General features: G+C 44.9%; 1 protein-coding gene across 1 annotated transcript in view; it reads left to right on the top strand.

The window, feature by feature from the left end:
• The first annotated feature begins 1,164 nt into the window (after positions 1 to 1,164).
• The window catches only part of LOC121855709 (high-affinity choline transporter 1-like), a 70,247-nt gene continuing 55,193 nt past the window's right edge, over positions 1,165 to 16,218 (top strand). The window contains 1 exon segment of the mRNA XM_042350799.1: positions 1,165 to 2,448. The gene's annotated coding sequence lies outside the window, so the exon portion shown is untranslated.

Genomic DNA, 16,218 nt, shown 5'->3' with positions numbered 1-16,218 from the left:
ACGACTACCGTAATACTCACTGCTTCTTCTCTCGTCACCTGTACTTTGTTGATACAGGCAACGAATAATGTAATTAGATTTAGATGTATAATATTTTTTTTATAATTACAGTCATAAATAATATAAGAACAACATTGTAGTGGCAGTACGTTGTGCCGGGATAGATTGATCTTGTTTACGGTAGTTACAGTGTGTGTACTACTGACAAGGTCATGTAGCAACCCGGGGTGACACGTACAAGTCTACGGGCTTTACTATCCACATTTCACTTAGTAAACCAAAGAGTAAAATTAACGTCGGAATCACCAGCTTCAGAGGATAATTTCCGGTTTTAATGTAATAATTTTATTTCTCAGTAAGGTTGGGTGCCCCGAGTCATGGTGGCAGTAGGGGCATCGTGCGTCTGGCAGGGCCGTCCATGCTGACATTTGGGGCCGCGGGGAGACGATATGAATGATTCTATTACGGGCAGGTAGGACCCAGGTGCCGCCCAGACAATGTGCCGGGAATTGCTTAAAAGACTGACTGGCAACTACCGTGTGTGGGAGTAACTCAATTACACGTCAAGGTTAACTATTCAGGGAGAACTGTTTTTTTTTTTTTTCTCATTATTGTTAATGTTTATATTTAGTTGTCCATTAGTGTGTCAGGAGGATGTTGTTGTTATTAAGAATAAGTAGGACATAAAAACCAGACACCATTATACTGATCAAGTTGAGGCGATTGACGTGCATGTTTTACAGTTTATAATAACGAGAATATTATATAAAAAATATATTATTGGTATGAACAGTATAGGTCGAAGGCATATCGGCCATCTATCCTACATTAGTTCCTTTATGTGTGTGTATAGTGGCACCCCTTCTTGATCCATGATTTACCCAGGGGGTCATACACCATCCATCACGGCTGTTTTGGTGTAATTCGAGCTGGTAGGAAGTGAGACCTTTCTTGTCCTCAACCTGTTCCTTGTGGCCACGCCCCCTCAAGTCCCGATGGCCAATTATCGTCGAGCTCCGCCCAGCCCGCGCCGCTGAGTGGTTGCATCCTTCGAGATCAATATGGCGCCGTCCCTCGTCCTTCGTTTCTCTTTCTGAAGAAGAGCCGCAGAAATTTCACATCCGCACGACCTGTATCGATCGGTTAGATCTTCTTCTTCGTTTTAAGTTGCAACAGAGTCCTGGCCTCCGTTTACAATCTGCTTTTCTCTCGGGGTGAAGGGAAAGAGCGCGAGGACTGAATTGGCCCTGGGGCGAATTTGTTGGTAGTGGGTGTGAGGGGGAGCGGCTGGAGGCAGGTGCAGCGGCGGAGGCTACGGTAACGATCCTGGGCTGGCCAACAGTGAGCCACCTCCCCGGTGTGCGTTGGCGGTACACCTGTACTTATAGTTGAGCGCGGGGCCGCTAGGTGGCACCGTTATCGCGCGTGGTTGTCGATTGGCGGGCAAGGCAGGCGCGGGACGAGCGTGGATCAGGCCTTCCAGGGGAACCTACGCACCGGCACCCTTGAATCCAGGTCAGCCAAGGGGCCACTAGAAGCCACCTACACGTTTTCCGGAGAAAAAGGTGCGCCTTTGACGTCCAGGGAGTAGCGGGGAACGTTCATAGCTGGTGAGAAACTCGTGAAGAAGAGACGAACGCCTGTGGTCGCCAGATACCTCTGACAAGTGAGGCTAGCAGGGCTGCCAGCGCCATTGATTCCAGGCTCCAGGACTTGAAGACTACCCCGTCATGGTCGCTCCAGTGTTCCAGTTGAGCGTGGTGTCTCCGTGAACGTCTCCCGGCGCCCCCGCCACCACCCCGCGGTCCTCACCTGCTGAATGTTAAATTTTTTGCTTGTGCTCTGGTGTGTCAAGGTAAATGTGCGGCCTAGGGTTTAGACTGAAGAACACCCCCTCGAAGAAAACGTCCCTGCGCTGGGGCGACTGTTGTGGGCGCGGTGTCGTAAAGAGGTCTTGCAGTTCCCGCCGTCAGGAGGGGATATGACTCGTCCCACCTGACCCACACCTCGTAACCCCCTGGCCACGCAGTCTTCGTGGGGTGTTCGCTCAGCGCTGCTCTCACCAACACCCGCTCTGAACACCGTCTACTTCCTTGTTCTCACTGAACTTTTATTATTCCTCTTCGTTATATTCTGCTCGACCAACACAAGCAGCGGGTCCTCCTCTCTAACTCTCACAATATTTTCCTCGAACACGGACAAGTCTTCCAACAGAAGCTGTTTCTCTCGAGAGAACTTTGTAGAGGTGATAAAGGCAAATAAGAAATAACTGAGAAACGAAAAGACATAGGAAGAATTAATTATTTTTGTTATACGAGAAAAAGTCGACTATTTTAATCATCGAAGTTTTTGTAAGAGCTTTGAAAAAGATTTATATTTTGAAAGAAATAGAGAATTGTCTACTTTGTGTACACTACGAGAACAACTCTGTCGTCGAAGCGTCTCAAGGTGAGTGGCTCAGCGTCTTCTTTCATGTACAGGTGAGGGTGGAGGGGGGGACTGGCATGAGAGGGGTGGTGGGGAGTGGACTGACTGGAGGGAGGAGGCGGCAGGTGGGGAGGGGAATGGCTGGAGGGAGGAGGCGGGAGGGGACTGGCTGGAGGGAGGAGGCGGGAGGGGACTGGCTGGAGGGAGGAGGCGGGGAGGGGACTGGCTGGAGGTAGGAGAGAGGAGATGGGAAGGGGACTGGTTGGAGAGAGGAGGGCGGAGGTGGGGAGGGGTCTGGCGGGGGAGAGGTGGCGGGAAAGGGACTAGCTGGGGAGAGGAGGCGAGCAGGTACGAGAGATAGAATGGATTACTAATGATACGCTCACCTATAATTTCACTTGTAAGGATGTGAACTGATTTAAATGATAAACTATGTCATCTCCTGCACAGTGTTCTTGTGTACTCACCTCCCATAAGAAATATATATATTCTATGTGCTCTTACGCAAGTGATGGTATGAAAACAACCTTATATATTTGTGTTTTTGTACAGTATATATACATTGGTGATAGGCACAAAACAAATCCTAAATAGCGTGAATATGGTTACTTTTTGACGACTAAATCCCCGATAGAGATGAACCCCCGTTACTATGGACTTTATTGACGTCATCAGAGGTGGAGGATTGGTGGTGAGTTATGGCAACACTGACGTGGCTGATCAGCAGCAGCAACAGAACCAATACTTAATCTAACGAGACAAAGCCATTGACTTCCTCCCAGGTAGAGAGAGAGGGACGGGAGGACTTCTGTCGTTTAGTAAAGACTCGGGCTTATATATAGTAAATGTCAAGCGGGTTACTGTTTGAAGGTTATTAACAAATATTTACAGACGATAAAAAAAAGTTAAGAGTTAGCTGGTCTTAAAAGGTTATAGTTGATACTCATCTAGTTAGTGGTCGTTGTACTGTGTTATGGTAAGTTAGTGCAGACGTTATCTTCTCTTACGTCCTGATCATGTTGTGTCGATAATGTGAGGTAACCAGTAGGGTAAGTCTTATTAATACGATTGGTTAGGTTAGGTTAGGATATATAAGGATAGGTTCTATCTGGGGAGGGCGAGGGAGGGTATATCTGGGGGAGAAGAGGGAGGGTATATCTGGGGGAGGGGAGGGAGGGTATATCTGGGGGAGGGGAGGGAGGGTATATCTGGGGGAGGGGAGGGGTGGTAAGTCTGATGCCAAAAAAAACATAATTTTTTGCAATATTTATTCATTAAAAAAATTGCAATAACTTTTTGTAATATATTTATTACAACATTTTTTGCAATTGTTTTGCATTATTTACTTTTTGTAACATTTCTTGGAAAAAAGCAACTTTTATTTGTTTGTTTTTTCATATATAGAAAAAAAAAGTTGCAAAAAAGATTAAAAAAAGAGAAAAAAGTGAACAAAATGTTGGAAAAGTTTGAAAAAAAGCAATTTTTTTGCACTATTTCTTTAACAAATATTTCCACCTAAAAAAACAAACACTTTCTTGAACAAGAATAGTCATATTTAAAAAGAAATCCCATTTACTTAAAGAAATCTCGACTGACAAAAATCCGTTTTCTTTACAACAAAACTCCCGTTTTCTTTCACAAATAATCCCGTTTTCTTTAACAAAGTAATTCTCACTTTCTTTAACACCAAAATTAAAGTTTCCTTTAAGCAAAATTCCCGCTTTCTTTAATGAAAATTTTAATTTTCTTAAACAAAATTCCCGTTCAACTCCCTTATGGACAAGAGTTAAAACGCCTTCAAAACTTACGAGTCCCATAATCAGCCATCCATGCTCCACTAAACCACTCAAGCTGAAGGTCACAACCTGGCCACATGAGCACTACTGTACACTTGTGTAAATCCCACCCAACTCATTCCCTGTATGACCCCCAGCAGCACCTTCCTCCTGCACCCCTGACCATTTCACCCTCAAGTAATCAGTGGTAGGATGAGGGGGAGATGGAGACATATTAGTGAGGTCAGGGAGGAGGGTCAAGGGGAGATGAGGAGACAGTGGAAGGGTTAGGGGAGATGGGAGTGAGAGATGGGGGTTAGGGGAAGTTGATGGGGGTGTGAGGGGGATGGGGTATGGAGGAGACGGTGATGGGGAAGAGGTTGGAAAAAAGCTAAGAGGAAGAGGAGATGACGAGGAGGGGGAGGAGGAGGAGGAGGAAGGAGAGGGAGGAGGAGGAGGAGGAAGGAGAGCAGGAGCTGAATATTAGCCCTTTAAACAAAACGACTCGAAAGGCAAAAGTCAATCTAATGTTCCTCGTCTGTGTCAGTTTCCATTGGCGTATAATTGCGAAAGGAAAAAGAACGCCTGGCGATGTAAAGCTGCTCGTACTGGCGACGTAAGTAATGTAAAGACGTCCGTGGGTGTACGTTATTTTAGTTTCGTGTACAAGCAAAATTAGAGCAGAAGTATACGTGTATGCATTAATGTATTCATCTATTCATGCAAATGTATGAGTGAAGGAGATTATAACGGGAGAAAAACTATACTGCATATATATATAGTTATGCCCAGCCAGTCAGCCAGCCAGTCAGCTAGCCAGCCAGCCACCTCCCAACCAGGTGACTCCCGCAACTTTAACTTTCCCAGGTGGAGGTCAGGTAAGGTGACTCCTGCCTGCCATAACTCCACACCAACACACACCACCACACACCTCCACACACAACCACACACACCTTACACCACCACACACATCCATAAATCACTACACACCATCATATACCAATACACTCCTCCACAGACCACATACCACCACATACCACTACACATCACCACAGACCACATACAACCACATACCACTACACACCACCACATACCACTACACACCACATACCAACACCACCACTACCACAGACCACCACATACCACAACACACACACCACCACACCCACACCACCACACCCACCACACAGACCACCACACACCACCACACACACACACACACCACCACACACACACCACAGACCAACACACCACCATACCACCACACACCATCTACCCACCACACCCTACACCACCACCACACACCATCACACACAACACACCCAGCATCACACACAACACACACCACCCATACCACCACACAATACACCACCACACCACCACACACCACAGACCACCACACACCACCACACCACCACACACAGCATCACACAACACACACCATACCACCACACACACCACAATACCACCACACACCATCCCACCACACCACACCACCACACACACCACCACACACACCACACACACCACACACCCAACACCACCACACACACCACACACCCAGCATACACCACCACACCACCACACCACCACACACCCACCACACCACCACACACCCATCACACCCACACACCACACACACCACCACACCCCAACACCATCACACCACCACACACACATCACCACACACCACCACACACACCACACACCACCACACCACCACCACACCACCACACCACCACTACCACCACACCACCCACCCACACCACCACACACACCACACACACCACCACACCACCAACACACCCACACCACACCCAGCATCACACACCACACCACACCACCACACACCACCCACACACCCACACCACCACCACCACACACCCAACATCACACCACACACCACCACATCACACCACACACACCACCACACACACACCACACCACACCACACCATCACACACCCACACCCACCACCCACCACACACCCACCCACCACACACCACCCACCACCACACACACCATCACACCACCATACCACCACCATCCCCACACACCACCACACACCACCACACCACCATCCACCACACACCACACACACACCACCACACACCACCACACACCACCACCATCACACACCACCACCACCACCACACACCATCACACACCACCACACCCACACACCACCACACACCACCACACACCACCACACCACCACACCACCACACCATCCCACCACCCACACACCACCCACCACACCATCACACACCACCATACCACCACACACACCACCACCACCACCACCACGCCACCCACCACCCACCACACCACCACCACACCACCACACAAAGTAAAACAAAATGATAAACCGAAAATTGACCTAAATAAATACCTAAGCTAAGAGACACAGACTCGGACAAAACAATTACAAAAATAACGAGATTAAAAAATGAATAATCGAAAGAAGGAATAAAGAAAGAAGGAAAGAGATTACGTTTTTTCTTCTTTTTTATGAGCCTTTATTTTGCGTGCGTGTTTCAGCTGTGTCTCAACTTGATGGTAAAGTTGAAACATGCAGAGGAACTTATTCTGGGTCTTCCCCGGCCATTATGGGGGACACACACACACACACACACTACTACTACTACTACTACTACTACTACTACTACTACTACTACTACTACTACTGCTAATACTACTTTGCTGTCACTCGGAATCCAGTATGACGATCATCCAGCTATGATATGAGTTATTAGGGATTTCACCGAGGCTGGTGAGTATTAACGTGACCAAAAAGGCCGATACGGGGCCCGCAGCGTCGTTCACATTCGTTGTACATGTGGAGGGCTTCTTCTACTGTAGGAGGGGCGGTGGCAGCGTCTTTCCGACGAAGGCGCTTGTCTGCCTCGGGTTGAAGTCGGGCGAACTCGAAAGTGTTGACACCTTCTCGTGTGGTGCTCCTCCAAGCGATACGATGTGGAATAATCGTCTACCAGGTGAGGGGGTCGATTTGGCACATTTTCAGGTTTGTCTTAAGACTTCCCTTATACCTTTTCAATTGCCCGGCGGCGTTACGTTTACTATTCGTTGGGTGATTGTAAAGTAGCTGCCTTGGCAGTCTACTGTCGTCCATGCGGGTAACGCCAGCCAGTCAACATCAGTTGTTCATGGATAATAAGCCATCCTCGATGCTTCTGATTGGTGTCCTTAGAATACTGGCATTTGTTCTCTTGTCTTCCCAGCGAACTCAGGAGGATGGAAAGTGAGCTACGTTGGTGAAAGTTTTCAAGTGCCTTAGGGTGCCTCCTGTATGTGACCCATGTCTCGTGCCAAATGCAGAGGTGGGGAGGGCCACAGCTCGATATAAGTGCAGCTTTGCGGATAATTTCAGCTCCTACAGCTGAAGACACGATTTCGGAGTCCACTTAAGGCTTCTGAGAGAGAGAACTTAAAAAAAATCTAAAATTATTTCCCATGAATATTTGCCTCAGTCATGACTTCAGGGGACTACGGTAGAGAGTGCCATTGGGTGGTCCTGTGGAGTGGGTGTGGAGTAATAGGTGTGTGTGTGAAGATGGGTGTGGGTGTGGCTGTGGGAGTGGGTGCGGGTGTGGCTGTGGGAGTGGGTGAGGGTGTGGCTGTGGGAGTGGGTGTTGGTGTGGGTGTGGCTGTGGGTGTGAAGGAGGTGAACCAAGTCTACAGGAACACGAGCACACCTGGACCTAGATTAATACTATACATACCTATAGATTAATACATATACATACCTATAGATTAATACTATACATACCTATAGATTAATACATATACATACCTATAGATTAATACATATACATACCTATAGATTAATACTATACATACCTATAGATTAATACATATACATACCTATAGATTAATATTATATATGCCTATAGATTAATACATATACATACCTATAGATTAATACATATACATACCTATAGATTAATACATATACATACCTATAGATTAATACATATACATACCTATAGATTAATACATATACATACCTATAGATTAATACATATACATACCTATAGATTAATACATAAACATACCTATAGATTAATACTATACATACCTATAGATTAATACATATACATACCTATAGATTAATACTATATATGCCTATAGATTAATACATATACATACCTATAGATTAATACTATACATACCTATAGATTAATACTATACATACCTATAGATTGATACTATACATACCTATAGATTAATACCATACATACCTATAGATTAATACTATACATACCTATAGATTAATACTATACATACCTATAGATTAATACTATACATACCTATAGATTAATACTATACATACCTATAGATTAATACTATACATACCTATAGATTAATACATATACATACCTATAGATTAATACTATACATACCTATAGATTAATATATATCCGTGCCAAACAAGGCCACAAGAAATAATTCAATAAAAAACCCCAGAAATTAAAGATTAAAAATACGTGTTTGTCTGTCTGTCCTGTTTGACCTTTGACACCTTCCCAATTATAAAAAAAAACTGAACTACATAATTGGGGGTGTGACATAAAAGCCAGCCAAGTATAAAATTAATTGGCTCAGTAACTAATAAAGATATATGTTTTTAATTAATTTTGTGAGAGGGGGTGGAGGGTAGTAGAGGGGGTGGAGGGGTAGGGTAGTAGGAAGGGTGAGGGGTAGTGTGAGTGGGGGTGGGAGTAGGAGTAGTAGGGGTGGGGGTGGGAGTAGTGAGAATTGAGGTGGGGGTGGGAATTAGTGATGAGGGTGTGGGGGTGGGAGGTGGGGTGCTACTAGGGGTGTGGGGTGGGGTAGGAGTGGTAAGGGAGGTGGGGGGTAGGAGTGTAGTAGGGGGTGGGGGTGAGCAGTGGGGGTGGGGTGGGGTAGGGTGTGGAGGTGGGGTTGGGAGTAGTAGGGGGGTGAGGGGAGTGGTGTGGTGGGGGGGTGGGGGTAGGGTAGTGGGGGGGGTGAGGGGGCAGTGTGGTGGGGGGGGGTTGGGGTAGGGTAGTAGGGGGTGTGGGGGTGGGGTGGGGTGCTAGGGGATGTGGGGTGGGGTGGGGTGGTGGGGGTGGGGTGGGGTGGGGTTGTGGGTTGGGTGGGGTGGTGAGGTGGGGTGGGGCAGTGGGGATGAGTTGGGGTGGGGAATTAGTGGAGAGTTGGAGGTGGTGTAGTGGGTGGGGTGGGGTGAGTAGAGTTGTGGGGTGGGGAGTGGGGTGGTGGGGGTGGGGTGGGGTGGGGGTGTGGGGTGGGGTAGAGTTAGTGGGGTGGGGGGTGTGGTGTGGTGGGGATTGGAATTGGGGTTAGAGAGGGGGTGTGGGGGTTGGGGTGGGGTGTGGAGATTGGGTGGTGTGGTGGGGAGTTGGGGTGGTGTGGTGGGGATGGGTTGGGGGTTGGTGGGGAGGTTGGGTTTGGGGTTGAATTAGTAGGGGGTGGAGTGGGAGTGGTAGTAGGGAGGTGGGGGAGTGGTGTGGTAGAGTGGGGTAGGGTAGTAGGGGGTTAACTTTAGTCATTATAGAATAGTTCAAAGATCAAATTGAACACAGGAGGAGGAGAGATAAATTGATCAGGGAGAGATGAGGTGTTGGTAAAGGTTGTAAACAAACTAATAAAATGGTCTCGAGGTTGTATTAGTATAAGTTACCTACACCTGTTAACTCTTATACTAATTAGCCAAGACCTGAAGGTGTAGTTACGATCACCTGTGTGTGCGTGTGTGTGTGCGTCTGTGTGTGTGTGTGTGTGTGTGTGTGTGTGTGTGTGTGTGTCAGAAGGAAAATGTTGAAATACAGGATAAACTTTATTTTTTTTCTCTTTCGGGAGAAATTATGGAAATTATCCTGGCGTTGAGAACATGTGGGAGAAGGATGAAGAGGAGAAGAAGGAGGAGGAAGGAAAGGGGAAGAGGGGAGGGAGGAGGAGGAGGAGGAGGAGGAGGAAGAAGAGAAGGATGAAGGGCAAGAGAAACAAGCATGTGATACCAGATACCACAGCACATCATTTAGACGTCACAGTGACATCATCAAAAATTAAGGTGACGTCATACTCCAAACACGTCACACTATGAGCCAGACGTCAAGGTCAGGTCAAGGTTCACGAGCTTCATGACCTCACCTGTAGTTCTCCGGGTCATTAAAGGATAACTAGCCTGCAGCCGAGGGATATTCCAACACAGGTCAGGTAGTGTCTTTTGCATACCTGTGACCACCACCTTTTACCTTTAGATATTAAACAAAAACAACAACAACAAAAACAGCAAAAACAACAAAAACAGTTCTAAGGTCAAGCCTGAACACTGAAGGTCTCTCGTGCTCTGCTGCTACGGGTATACATATGTAATCTTAGGACAGGTATATTTATACATAATCTATACTTAATCTAGGAACATACATTGGTTAGTTGTGCCATTAACCAGGTGTTCTCCCATCCAACCGCCTTACCTGTGTCGCCCCAGCCTCAGGTGTTGCTCTGCTGGTTATGTCATCTCTCTCTCTTTCTCTCTCTCTCTGTCTATCTCTCTCTCTCTCTCTCTCTCTCTCTCTCTCTCTCTCCTCTTTAACTCTTCAGAATAAACTAATGAGTAAATTAAACGTTCTTATATATACACTGGTAATCGATAAAGATAATTCTTGAAAATCAGGAATTCTCAGGTCATACGGACGGTTAAACTTTGTGTTAATTTTAGCAACGTTCGCATTGTGTTAGTATAAAGAAAGAAAACAATCATCATTCGATTCAATTTACTGGACCAATTTTCGGGAAAAGTTAAATCAATCAGAAACTTTTCCTGAATTGAAAGCGTCATTGAAAATCCCTCTCTGGCATCTGTTGTATTTTTCCAACAATGGAGCTACAGTATGACGTCATCGGTCAACGTTCGTATAAATCCGCGTGTTTACCTCACCATATAGTATGACGTCATCGGTCAACGTTCGTATAAATCCGCGTGTGTACCTCACCATATAGTATGACGTCATCGGCCAACGTTCGTATAAATCCGCGTGTTTACCTCACCATATACTGTAGTATGACGTCATCGGTCAACATTCGTATAAATCCGCGTGTTTACCTCACCAGTTCTCGCGTCACTCATCATAACAAGGTGACAATATCCCATAGACTGGTTCCACCCGTTAGCTGTTGTCTGTCTTGCATCTAACTATAATCAAATACACATCTGAAATAAATCCTCCTCCTCAAAAAAAAAAATAATCACTGTTTTCTCACATCAAAATATAATTATAAAACTCCAAATAAAACAAAAAACATTCTTAAAACATTCTTAAACATTCTTAATCCCAGCATCAACATCACACTTTCCCCCAAACTACCAAGACAGCTGTTAAGAAACCCTACCATCAGTTGTTCTCGTTTCATATCTAAGGTTTGTCGGGTCAGAGTGCAAGGCGGTGAATGTGAGTTGAAAGTGTCATTAGATTTCCATTAGCGATGATTTTCTTTTATCAAACGGGACAGTAAGACGAGGATGGCTGGTGAGGGACGATTAGGGAAGACTCGAGGAAAAAATAAGGGTAATGGTAGTAGGTAGGTAATGAAGATAAGGAAGAGAAGGAGGAGGAGGAAGGAAAGAAAAGAAAAAAAAACAAGCAAATAAAAGATTAGGAGGAGGAGGTGGAGGACAGGTGAAAAAATTCCCCACTGACTCACCTGCCCAAGATCAATTACCACACACGCACGGCCTCCCTTACCAACTAACGGGGGGAGGAGGTAGGGAAGGGGAGGGGGAAAGGGAAGGGGGAAGGAGAAGGGGAAAGGGGGAGGGGAAGGGGATGCGGAAGGGGGATTTTAAGAGCGTTAAATGGAGGGTCGGAGAAAGATGAGGAGGGAAAAGGAAGGAGGTGGGTAAAGATGGAAGGAAGGGTAGGAGAAGGAAGGGTAGGAGAAGGGAGAGGGAGACGTAGGGGTAAGGGGATTCAGGATGTAATAATAGAATTTAAGGAAGAAATTCACAACAGAACGAAAAATTAAAAAAACCGAATAAAATAAAGAAGAGAAAAGAAAGATAATAGAAAATAAGAGATAAACAAGAAGAAGGAGAAAATGGATGAATACAAGAAGAGACGAAGAGAAATGAGAAGAAACAAGAAAACCTAAAAAAAAATATATATATAAACTAAGAATTTCTATAATGTCAGACATGAATGTACACACTGTTCACGAAATACCAGAGTGACGTGTGTGTGTGTGTGTGTGAGTGTGTGCGTGTGTGTGTGTGTGTGTGTGTGTGTAATAATGAAAATATACAATGGCCAAAAGTTACATTGCATATATAGTGACAATGGGAGGTGAATTTGGTGTTGTGGGGGAGGAGAGCGCGTGGTTGGGGAACAGTGTCTCCCTCTCTCGTGGTTTGGTGGGGAGAGAAGGTGAAGGGAGGGAGGTGGGAGAGGGCCTACGTTTGACCCTTGGCAGCTCACTGGATGGCCACGATAGGCACATCTTCATGGCAAAATGTGTGTGTGTGTGAATAGTAATCGGAGCTAGGGTGCTACAGGGCAGGACAGGGTGGAGCAGGGTAGGGTAGGGTGGGACGGCGAAACATGGTGGGGCAGAGCGGGACAGGGTGGGATATGGAAGAAGAGGGAAGATCTGGGATTGTTCAAGCGCCAAGGAGTCGGGTGGGAGGAGTCGGGTGGTAGGAATTTGCTGTCAGGTGTCCTAGGATAAGGTCTCTGTGGTCTAGAATGGCGTCGGGTGGTCAGGCTTCGAGTAAGAGGTCGTGTCTAGACATGAACGTCCCGGGGTAAGTGAGGAGACATTACTGGGAATAGAATAATACCCTAACACCTCACCTCACCTCCTACCCTCTCACTGCCACCGCTCCCCCTCTCAATGCCCTAGGTGAGGAGGAGGATGAGGATGAGGAGGAGGAGGAGGAGGTGGAGGAGGAGGAGGAGGAGGAGGAGGAGGAGCAGGAGGAGGAGGAGGAGGATATACCTCTCTGTATCGTACTTAGTTTAGGAGGTATTGTGGAGCAGTGAGGTGGTTGGTGGTGGTGACTGTGGGAGATGGTGGTGAATCACTTGGTCGCTGTTCTTATCAGACGAGAGAGAAAGAGAGAAAGAATGTCCCTCTAACTGCAGTAAAGGGAAATTGAGCCAAGAACACCACTATTAAAAGGAAAGTGAGTTAGTTATTCCGCCACTAGAGGGACAATAACACACTTTCTAATTCGACATTTAAAGAAAGAGAGAAAGTGAGATATTTTCCCCCTAGATTTTAAAACGAAAGTGAGATATTAATTTGACGTTTAAGAACACATAGTGAAGTAATTAGCGAATATTAAAATAAAATTAAGATTATTTTTAACTCATCGAAGACAAGTGAGGTGCTAAAAAAAAATAAATAACCTTTATAATTTTGTGATTGATTTATATTCATAATTTATTGATGTACATAGAAGAAAATAGATAGAAATGGGGGTCTGGTCAATGGAATGCGGTTAAATGCACATAGTCAGAAGAGAAGAAAGTGTTATATAAAGTGGAAACGGACGATACATTACGGTAAGTGGGATAAATTGACTAAATGAGATTTACTATAAAAATAAGAGCACAAAAATTATCATCTGGTTATTGTTAGGTTAGGTTAGGTTAGGTTTTGGTTAGGTTTGGTTATATTAGGCTAGTTTAAGTTATATTAGGTTAGGTTAGGTTAGGTTAGGTTTGGTTATATTAGGCTAGTTTAAGTTATATTAGGTTAGGTTAGGTTAGGTTAGGTTAATATAATAGATATGGGGACAAATATATATAAAGATTCCTAACAATAAAAAAAACACAAATACAATTACTATTTATAATTAACGTCAATAACTCTAAAATAATAATACAATAAAAAATAATTCAAACACGATTATCATTAACAAATTACAAACACAGGTACAAAAAAAAAATTTCACTTGTGTAATGATGCTGATAAACATTCCATTCATTATGACAATACCAATCTAGAAATTATATTCATGAATAATTCCAGTGTTCCATTTGTACAATACATTACAATGATAATAATCAACGGGAGTATTACCCTACAGCTAACATGATGTGATGTTGTGAAATATAATGTTTGTGTTTTAATCATAATGTTATATAAATACCTGACCCTCGGCCTCAGTTGGAAGCTTCAAATGAACAGACTATAGTTAAACTAACCTAACCTAACCTGACCTGACCTGACCTGACCTAACCTAACGAAACCTAACCTAACCTGACCTGACCTAACCTAACGAAACCTAACCTAACCTGACCTGACCTAACCTAACGTAACGTAACCTAACCTAACCTGACCTAACCTAACGTAACCTAACCTAACCTACTTCTTAGTACTAACAAGGCTTGGACACCACTCCGTCGTTCTCCCTATACAGTTTCGGGCCAGTTGACGAGAGACGACTGGGCTAATACTGGGCAGACAGAGAAATAAACCTATCCCAGAAGCTAAGGGGTAAACAGAGCAAGCATAAGAGGTATAGGGTGATTGTACAATACTGAATGCGTCTTTTCTTCTGTTAAAATTACGTCTGGCTGTGTTAAGTTTAGTCGAGTTTGCCAGTATAAGTTCTTGAAGGTAGAAGATATTATTTGCTTTCTCGCTCCGTCCGTCGGCAATATAAGTCACCGAGTCAGTCTTACACACGGAGGACTATTGGTACTGGCGCCTCCCTCCCACCCACTGTAGTTTTAAATATCCGCCCACCCTCATCAGCCACCACCATCATCCTCACGACACAGAACAAGGAAGAGCATTAGTGTGAATTTCGCACGGGTGGTGGTGGTGGTGGTGGTGGTGGTGGTGAGGGGAGGGAAGGAGGAGGAGGGAGGGAGGGGGTGCTCGATTTCCAACACTATCTGACTTTGCTTATTATAGATGACTCAAAAATATTCTGGTGGTGGTGATGAGGTGTGGAGATGGGGACAAGGTTAGGTTAGGTTAGATTTGGTTGGGTTAGGTTAGATTGGTTGGGTTACGTTGGGTTACGTTAGGTTACGTTAGGTTAGGTTAGATTTGGTTGGGTTAGGTTAGGTTAGGTTGGGTTAGGTTAGGTTAGGTTAGGTTACGTTAGGTTAGGTTAGATTTGGTTAGGTTAGGTTAGGTTAGGTTAGACCAGTGGTAAAATTTAGGAAATGAATTCTCCTTTACATTCATGTTCTCTCTCTCGCTGACGTCACTGACTGCCAGGGACCGAGGGCGTGTGAGTGTTTGTTGTTTGTTAATGTAGTGGAGGATATTTCTGACTGTTCGCGCCGTCCTTCACAGCTCATGTATATAGCAATTTGTGTTGGTGTGTGTGTGTGTGTGTGTGTGTGTGTGTGTGTGTGTGTGTGTGTGTGTGTGCTTTGTATCTCCAGAAACCTAATAGCGAGGCGGACTCGATCTAAAAGTACAAAGGAAAGTGTTGCCACATCCATAAATTGCAATTTCCTTTCATGTATAAGCAAGAAGCAATTTACCAGTAAAAATTTAGGAAAGATATAACTAAAACCCGACACACATGACGAACATTATTCATTTTGGGTCCATTCTTCCTTCCCACATACTGTCCCCCCTCCCCACTCCCCTCCCACTTGCCCGTCCATTCCTCCCACTACCCCTCATCTTCCCACCATCCAATCCTCTCCCCAATCCCCTACCCTACCCCTCCCCTCCCTCTTGTAGACTGTAAAATATTATACACAAAAATACATCCACCTCAACTCAAATCTTTCCTATATTCGCTAAACAAATATTTTAGTCAAACTCTTAACAATTGCTATTTTATATATTTATCTAATGGGGAATTAAGTAAAAATAAATCACAAAATATTTCGATTAATTGTCAGTCCCATCTCTCGTGTGTTCATACTCAGTCGGGTAGTTTAGTTTTAAGCTTTATGTCGTTCCGTCAGTCAAGGAACGACATTCTCACTCTGTTCCTTAGACTTTATAAACCACTTTTGTTTTGCCTCAACATAACAAT

Source organism: Homarus americanus, unplaced genomic scaffold, assembly GCF_018991925.1.
Source record: "Homarus americanus isolate GMGI-L3 unplaced genomic scaffold, GMGI_Hamer_2.0 scaffold19179, whole genome shotgun sequence".
Classification (NCBI taxonomy): domain Eukaryota; kingdom Metazoa; phylum Arthropoda; class Malacostraca; order Decapoda; family Nephropidae; genus Homarus; species Homarus americanus.
Note: the sequence above shows the minus strand (reverse complement) of the source record. Positions and strands in the feature narration are given on the sequence as shown.